Source organism: Athene noctua, chromosome 19 (assembly GCF_965140245.1).
Source record: "Athene noctua chromosome 19, bAthNoc1.hap1.1, whole genome shotgun sequence".
Lineage (NCBI taxonomy): Eukaryota > Metazoa > Chordata > Aves > Strigiformes > Strigidae > Athene > Athene noctua.
In genome coordinates this window covers 12,186,778-12,194,697 of record NC_134055.1, presented here as the reverse complement: position 1 = coordinate 12,194,697, position 7,920 = coordinate 12,186,778, and positions in this window count along the sequence as shown.

Genomic DNA, 7,920 nt, shown 5'->3' with positions numbered 1-7,920 from the left:
CCTGTTTCAGTCTGAAATGCAATGGCTGGGTTTGCTTTATTTGTTCAGCCATGAAATATAACCCACTTCCATGCTAGAATGAAAAATCCCCCCAATTTTGGTGAAATATTTCATCAATATTTTTTGTCTGGAATCTCTTCAGCAAGCAGTTTGCCTGGCTGCAGGCAACGTTCTGCAGTAAAAGAAGTATTAATTAAATTGAAATATTATCCATGTGCTAGTTACAAATGACGTCTTAATTGGCAGAGTTAAGCTGAAGCATTACTGTGGGCAATGAGATCTGGGTGGCAGAGCAGAGGTGAACTTGAACATCATTCAAGAGCTTCATCCATGTATGTCCCTGAGGTAAACAGCCCCTGTTTTCAGCATGCGTCAGGGCAATCCCATGATGGGGAGCGGGCGTTTCAAATGCCAGCTTGCAGGAGTATGTGACAGGAAGAATTTTCTCTTTTCAGATCCTGCTCCTGGGAATCAAACAGACGAGGACAGTGAAACCCCTGTTGGCTCGGCAGGAATAACAGACTTGAGGGATGGAGACACCATTGCTCGAAGAGACAAGTGAGACTTTGAGGCTGGAAGGAAAATTTAGTGATGGTTGTGACCTTGAGCAGAGGGAGAATTTGGAGGTAATGCATTGTTTGTATCTGAAAGTAAGGAAGTTCTGGCTCTAGAGAAAAGCACCAAACACCAGGAGCTGCTGGTAGACCCTGGCAAAGGAACGAAGCAGAGACATCCCAAAACCTGGAGGAGATGAGCTGCGTGGTTGGCAGCAGGACCCACTGGCATCAACTCCCATTCCCTTTTGGTGAGGCTTGTCCCCAGCACTGTCCAGCCACCCAACCCAGACTGGTGCCCTCCGTTACCCTCCACTTCCCTAAGCCTGCCTGCACTCCCAGCTCCTCTCATGTCCTCATCTGACTCCTTTTGGCCAGCCTGCCGGGAGGAAACAGCGTGCGTTGGTGGAGGGCCAGGGCTTCACTTGTTCTGGAGCTTGCTGCCAGACTGCACGGTGAACGGCTGATCCCTCCCGGGGGGCTGTGTTTTGGGGCTCGCTCCTCAGCCCAGACAGGCCGATGGGAACCGAAGGATGCTGAGGTCTGCCAGGTCTGGGCAGTGGCTCACAGGGCTTTTCAGGAGGGGAGCCAAACCCCAACAAACGGACAAAGTCATGACTTCCCCTGGGAAGCCAAGACCTATAGTGGGGCTTGTTGGCAAGAGAGGAGCAATTCAGTCAAACAGCCCCAGAAATGCAATACATGCTGCCCAAGGGCTCTTCCCAGCCTGTCACTCCAAAACAGGGGTCTAGCTGGGTTTCTTGCCTCCATCTCCAGGAGGAGGTAGCAAGAAGAGGCTCTGGATTAGCCCTCACACATCCCTGGGAGAGTTATAGGGACAGCTCCACAACATGATCCCTCCTGACTGTGCCAGGCATCTGCGGTGTTCTGGAGACGTGGGGGTCTGCAGGCTGATGGCAAACCAGCTGGGGTCCCCCTTCCCATCCTGTCCCACAGAGATGACACTCAGAGGGAAACATGGGCTGGGGGCATGTCAAGAAGGATGTTTCCAGCATGGTCACTGGCTGGAGAAGAGCGGGGACCATTGCTGGCCGAGTGCCCCACAGTGATGAGGAAAGGCGGCCAGGCTGGAATGGGCAGAGCCTGTCTATAGGAGGATCTGCTGCAGACAGATCTGCAGGTTGCTGCTGCTGCTCTGCTCTGGGAGAAAGAAATAACAGCATCAACTCAGGAAGAAGGGGATGGAGATGGCCAGGAATGCACTGGAAGAGTCTTGCAGGGATGTAGCTCTGGAGGAGCCGCAGGAGGTATGAGGAAGTCCTGCCTGCTGCTGGGATGAAACGTGCCCCTGATCCCACCACGAACCTCCATATCTCCTCTGCCCTGCCACAGCTCCCATCCCTGATGTCTCTAACCCCAGCTCAGCTCATGCAGGAACTTCTGGACCACCTTCCCACCATCACCTCCACCTTGCTGTCACCATCCCTTGCTCAGACCCTGACCCCTCTGCTGTCTCTGGCACGCTGTCTTCCTGTCACAAGGTATCAGCCCTCCTCGTTCCCTCAGTTCCCAGCTCTAAGTGCTGAACCCTTTCATCCCTCATGGTGTTTGATCTCTCCTCTTCACTGTTCCATCTTGGACCTGACTGGTACCTCCTCCTTGGTCGCTGCTTTGCAACATTGGGCCACCCATCCCTCTCATCCCTCCATGGTGCTCCCTTTTCCATCTTTCCCCTGATTTTGGTGCCTGGTTCCTCCACCCTCCTTGACCCCCTAAATCTCTCCTGCATCGATGACCCCTTTGCTGCTGAGGACACCCAACCAGCAGTGTCAGTTGGGTCTCCCTCATTTGCAGGTCATGTTAGTTGGCTGCTGGCCACAAGCCCTGCTCCAGTCCTCCTTGTCTTGGTCCAGCCACCTTCCCAGCCCACTCCCCGGTCCCCTCTGCCCTCTCCTCCTGTCGCCATACCTGTAGCACTGTGGAAATCCCCCAACACAGCTCTCGCACAGACCCACAACCACCCCCATTATTTCTCCGGGTTCCTTGCCGCGTTATTTTGTTAGAGCCATTTATCCCCAGTCACATTTCCAGTTGCCGGGGCAGAGCTGGACCAGCTGTGGGTGACCACCCTGCGCAGCAGCGGGTGCTTTCCCAAGGTGAAAAATAACGGGGAAACCCTCTGTGGGGAAGCAGCAGGTCCCTGGGCAGCCAAGGGAGTGTGGCAGAGGGACCTAGTCTGCATGTATGTAACCAGATGCAGCCCTGCTGGAAAGCACCTTTTTAGCTTTTTGGAGGATTTTTGGCATTTCCCAACAGGGAGATAATGAAATGCCAGATCTCAGGATTGAGGGGCTTTTAATCGCACATGTGGTGCCTCTTTGGGAGTCAGACTGGAGATTACTGCTGAATCAAATCCCCTCCTTGACAAGAGTTTTGGCACAGGGAATTTATCTCAAGGTCAACCCACGGCTGAGCTGGTCCCTCCCAGCCACCTCGAAGCAGGACGGGCCAGTGTCCTCCATCGTCTGTGGGGAGTGACCGTTCTCTGCAAGGGGACGTTCTGGGAAAGGACATCCCCAGGGCCCTGCACTGCCTCTGTGCATCCACAGCCTTGTCACCACTAGTGAATGCATCACTCGCCTTGCAGGTTTTTTAATCTCCATCCCCTGGACTCATGCGCCTGGGGGAGACTCAGATTTCACTTTGCTGAAAGAAAAATGCTAAGCCCTTCTGGATGCATAGAAAAGCTGGAGGCATAAACCTTATGGCTTAAAAAGCAGAACGCAAGAAACCATACCCAGTATGTGCTTTTTAAAAAAAAAAAAAATTCTTAATTTGAAGCTGTGCTGATTTTTGGGCTCTGACTCATGCTTGGGATTATCAGGGCTCTGGGAGCCATCGACTGGCATTTGCAGGGTGCATTGGGAGGGGAGGGAGGCAGCCCAGCCCTGCCTGCTATATGTTTCCCCTCAACACCACAAGGATCTGGCTGCGAGATAATAGAGCTCCACCGCCTTTTCCTTAGGGCCCCTCTGTGCTACAGACACAAACTGTAGCATAGGCAGTGTCTAAAGTTCATGTTCTGGCTGAGTATTACCAGTTACATCTCTGTGCTCAGTTGCCCACAACTTGCTTCAGTTTTCCCCTTCTGGGTTGATATTTTCCAGCCCTGGTCTCTGCACAAAGGCGATTTGAAAGTCTCTTTGAATACACTTTGGCCATTTCAGAGTATGCAGGCAGTGAAAAGCAATATCTCCATAATAAACATACCCTTTTTTTTTTTTTTTTCTTTCAAGAATACAAAACAATCTTCCAATTTTTAAGCGGCTCTACTGCTGAAACTGCTGGGGGTCAGAGCTGACATCTGGCAGGGAATCAGTCCTGACTGAGAACGACCGTGGTGCGTTCCAGTAAACACTGTGTTTCAGTTGCTGAAAGTTACATCCACCCAGGCACAGCACGTTTTGCAGTGATGGTACCTTTTAATCAACACTTGGAAAGCTCACAAACAGCCTGGATAAGGACAAAACCAGCCACTTGAAAGATCTGACCGAAGTTCCGAGGCAGTGGGGATGGAGGCAGGCAGGGAAGAGGTTTCATGCCCGAGCTGGGAGCGGGGCTACACCACGGCCTGGAATTACCTATCAGCAGCAGATGTTCAGCTGTCCTTGAGAAGGACAATGTGAATGAGATGTATGGAGCCAGGACCACTAAATCCCTCCTTGGCCAGCATCAGATTATAACGATTCAATGATACATCACTGAAGGCTTCCCAGAACTACATAAATACCAAAGAGAGTTCAATATAAATCATGGCAGGATTTAGGTTGGGAGGGATGTCTGGAGGTCTCCAGCCCAGCCCCTGAGCAAGTTAGCACTCCAAAGATGGGTCAGGTTTCTCAGAGCCTTGTCCAGGCATGTTTTGAACATGTCCAAGTATGGAGATCCCACCACCACTGTCCCCAGGCTACACTGCTCCCAACACAATCCAAGCCTCACAGGTGCTGCACATCCACATGTCTTAGCACAAGGAGGACTGGTTACCCACAGGGGAAAGGAAGAGAATGAGAACGAGAGGCAAAGCCTGCAGGGAAGGCACTATCACAAACATCACCTGTTTTTTCATGCATGGCAGAAAACAGGAACCTGGGTTAGATGTAGAGGCTGGGGATGGTGTCTCCCCTTCTCTCCCTGAGGGGACTCCAATGACAAATATTCCCAAGAGATCTCGAGGAGGTCCCTCCGTGGCTGTGGGAGAATGACGCTGTTTCTGTCGGATATGCCAAGAGCATCCCACCACCACATGTGGATGCAGCTCCAGCACTGGTCCCACTGAGCAGCATCCCTGTGTTGGCAAAAACCTCTTGCCATAACAACAGCAGGAAGCAACTGCAAGATAAAGAAGAGCTAATGGAAAGCTGAGATCAGGCGGGGTATGGCTGGGGTCACATTAGTTACTCAACCAAACCCAATACCGTGGGACCTACCAGTGATCAGCAGCTGGCAAGGAGAGGCTGCGTCAGCCCCTGCCATCCCCGGACAGCCCCTGGGGTCCTGGCAACTCCTCTTGTGCTTTGAGAAACTTCCCAGCACTGGCTGTATGTGGGGATAGCTGAGAAGATCCTGCCCATGACGCTGAAACAGGTCTCCCTTTGCAGTGGCTTCCAGCCTCGTGCCAGGGACAGGATGGCTCCCTTGCTGCACTGGGTGCCAGATGGGCCATGGGGCTGCGGTGTGGGCTGCACGCGGAGTGTGAATGTTCCCCCAGGGAACATGCGGGGCTGATGCAGTGGGATGCATGTGGGAGTCAGAGATGGAGACCCCATCCCCAGCCTGCGGTCAGAGTATCCAGTGGTCCTCAAAAAGGGTGTCTATGTTTTAACAGCCACCCATCTGGCCCAGTCTTGAGACCAAAGCTGTGACTCTTGGGTGGCTGATGTGAGCAGGGAGGGTGATGTTCCCCTGCTCCAGACGTCCCACCATGAACCAGCCCAAGCACACGCTCCACCCTGGCCTCCCACTGGTGCCCTCCTGCCTGGCTGTCCCCAGTGTGCCCATTGATGGGCAGGAGTTATCCAGGTTTCTGGCCAGAAAACACTGGAGCTACAGCCACAGGCACATGCTAGGTGGTGGCTGTTCACCTTCCTGCTGCCCATTGCTTGGACCTGTCTGCAAATGTCAGAGCTGGTTCAGGAGTGAGCCACAGAGACAACTGTGGGCTGATGAAAATACCTCTGAATGAGGGACTTGACAAGCCTGAAGGTTTCACTTGCCAAAAATAAGACTGAGCAGAGACTTGACTTAATTCCCAGGTACTACAGAGCCCCATCCATGCCTCCTCTGCCTGCCCCATGCCCTGGAAGGCATTTCTCTGGGATGCTGTAGCAGGCAGACTTACAGGCGTCTCTTCAGACAGCCTCTTTAGTTTGGAGCTTTCTTTTTGTAGCATCTACAGGGGTGATAACCTGCTAGTTAGCAATTAACAGCTGGTGAACCAAGGCAGGAAAACATAAGGATACTCAACCATGGGAAGAGGCAGCTTCCCTGTCCCTTGGTGCTTTAGATGAAGACTGCACTGCCTTCCTGGAAGACACCATGGCCAAACACGAGGCACTTGCTCAGCAGAGGGACAGGCAGGTGAAATGAAAATTTTGTTCCACAGTCTGGCTTGCTGGACCAAACCCACATATCAGCATCAGGTTCCCTGAGACCATGTCAAGGCCACTTTATTCCAACCTCCATGTCGATGTATGGCAGCAGCAAGGACCTGCAGTGGCTCCGCTGTGTCCCCAAGCTCTCCCTGCACCTCAGTCCCTGCGGTTGCATCTCTACCAGCTGCCGTGGCTGGTCCCTTGCAGAAATGCAGCCACAGGACACAAATGTGATGTGCCCTGCTCACGGTGATCTACTCTGGGGTGAGCAATCCTTTCTCCTCCAGCTCGACAGGATGTCTGCATCCAGACACAGAGCACTGGGCTCCTTCTCCATCATCATCCACGCGACACGTCTCCTCCACTTCTTCCCTCATGAGCAGGGCAGGGATTCCCATGGAGGCTGCCCTGGGCATTTCATGATATCCCCAGCTGTGAACACATCATAGGTCCAGATCAAGAAAATTTCTTCCCCAAGAGGGTGGTATGGCCCCAGGACAGTCCCCAGAGAGCTGGGGGACCCCCATCCTTGGAGGATTTGCAGCCGAGATTGCCCTGAGCTGGCACTGGTGGCAGTGGGCAGTGCTGCTGGGAGCCAGCACTGGAGCTGGACACCTCGGCGGGCCTCTTCCACCGGTGTTTCTGTGATCTGCCCCTCACACATACCTTTCCTTTGAGCGCATCCTGTGCGTACCGGCACAGGCACCGTAAAGACCCGTCACACCCCGTTAGCGAGCGCTGTTTCCTATGACAACGCCGTCAACAGTGCGGAGCAGGATTCGGGTCCCGGGGGGGGGGCAGGTGCGGGGCTCCTCCGTAGCTATGGCAAAGGGGTGTTTACTTCTGTGTTTTCCATGTCAGTATTACCCCCGGGACAGCTCTTGGTGTGTTCAACAGCAGGGTAAAGATGTTTGGCATCTCCCCCAGCAACTATGTCAGAATTTAGGGGAACCACATGTGACCTACACCTACCAGCCACCACGATGTGACCCTCACTGGGGACCGGCTGCAGGAAACGTCCTCTCTGGAGCTTCCACAGCTCCAGCAAAGCCCCCAACCCCTCACCCGCCTCCATGCTGGTACTGGCAGGTCCTGGATGCAGCCCCAGGGACTCTTGCTCTGGCCCTTGTAGCAGGTTTTCTCACCCAGATATTGCACCATGCAGCAAACCCCCTCTTTTCCACGTGAGCCCCGCTGCAGGAACTGTTTTCCACCTTCCCCCTTTCTCGACAGACTGTACCTATAACCGTGCCTTCCCAGCACAGGCCAAATTGCACAGCTTTTCCCCGACACTTTGCAAACTTCGGGGAACGCTCCCAGCCCTTCCCCGCGGGCAGCTCACAAAACACTCGGCTCTGCCCTGGCCAAATCACAAAGGGCTTGGATCCTGTTCCCCGGCACAAGTGCCAGGGGCGGGGAGATCTTGCCTCGTGTCTATTCTTTCTAGGTACAAAACATGCTTTCAAAAGTCAGAGCCGTTTCACTGGCAAGAGATGGAAGCTGCTAGAGACAGCCAGCTGCCCCAGTTACGATTCCCAGCAAGTCCACTTTCCCAGCATGTTTTGCAGACACGATGCAGACACCTTGCATGAAGGATGCATCACCCGGACCCCTGGGCTGCCCTGACCGGGGGTCTGCATCCCTGCAGGCCACATCGCAGCCCTCAGGCTGCTGGAACCACTGCAAAGCTGCTCGTCCCTGCATCCATCTGCTCCCGTGTTGCTTCTCGCTAGCAGAGAGCTCGTGTTTAATGA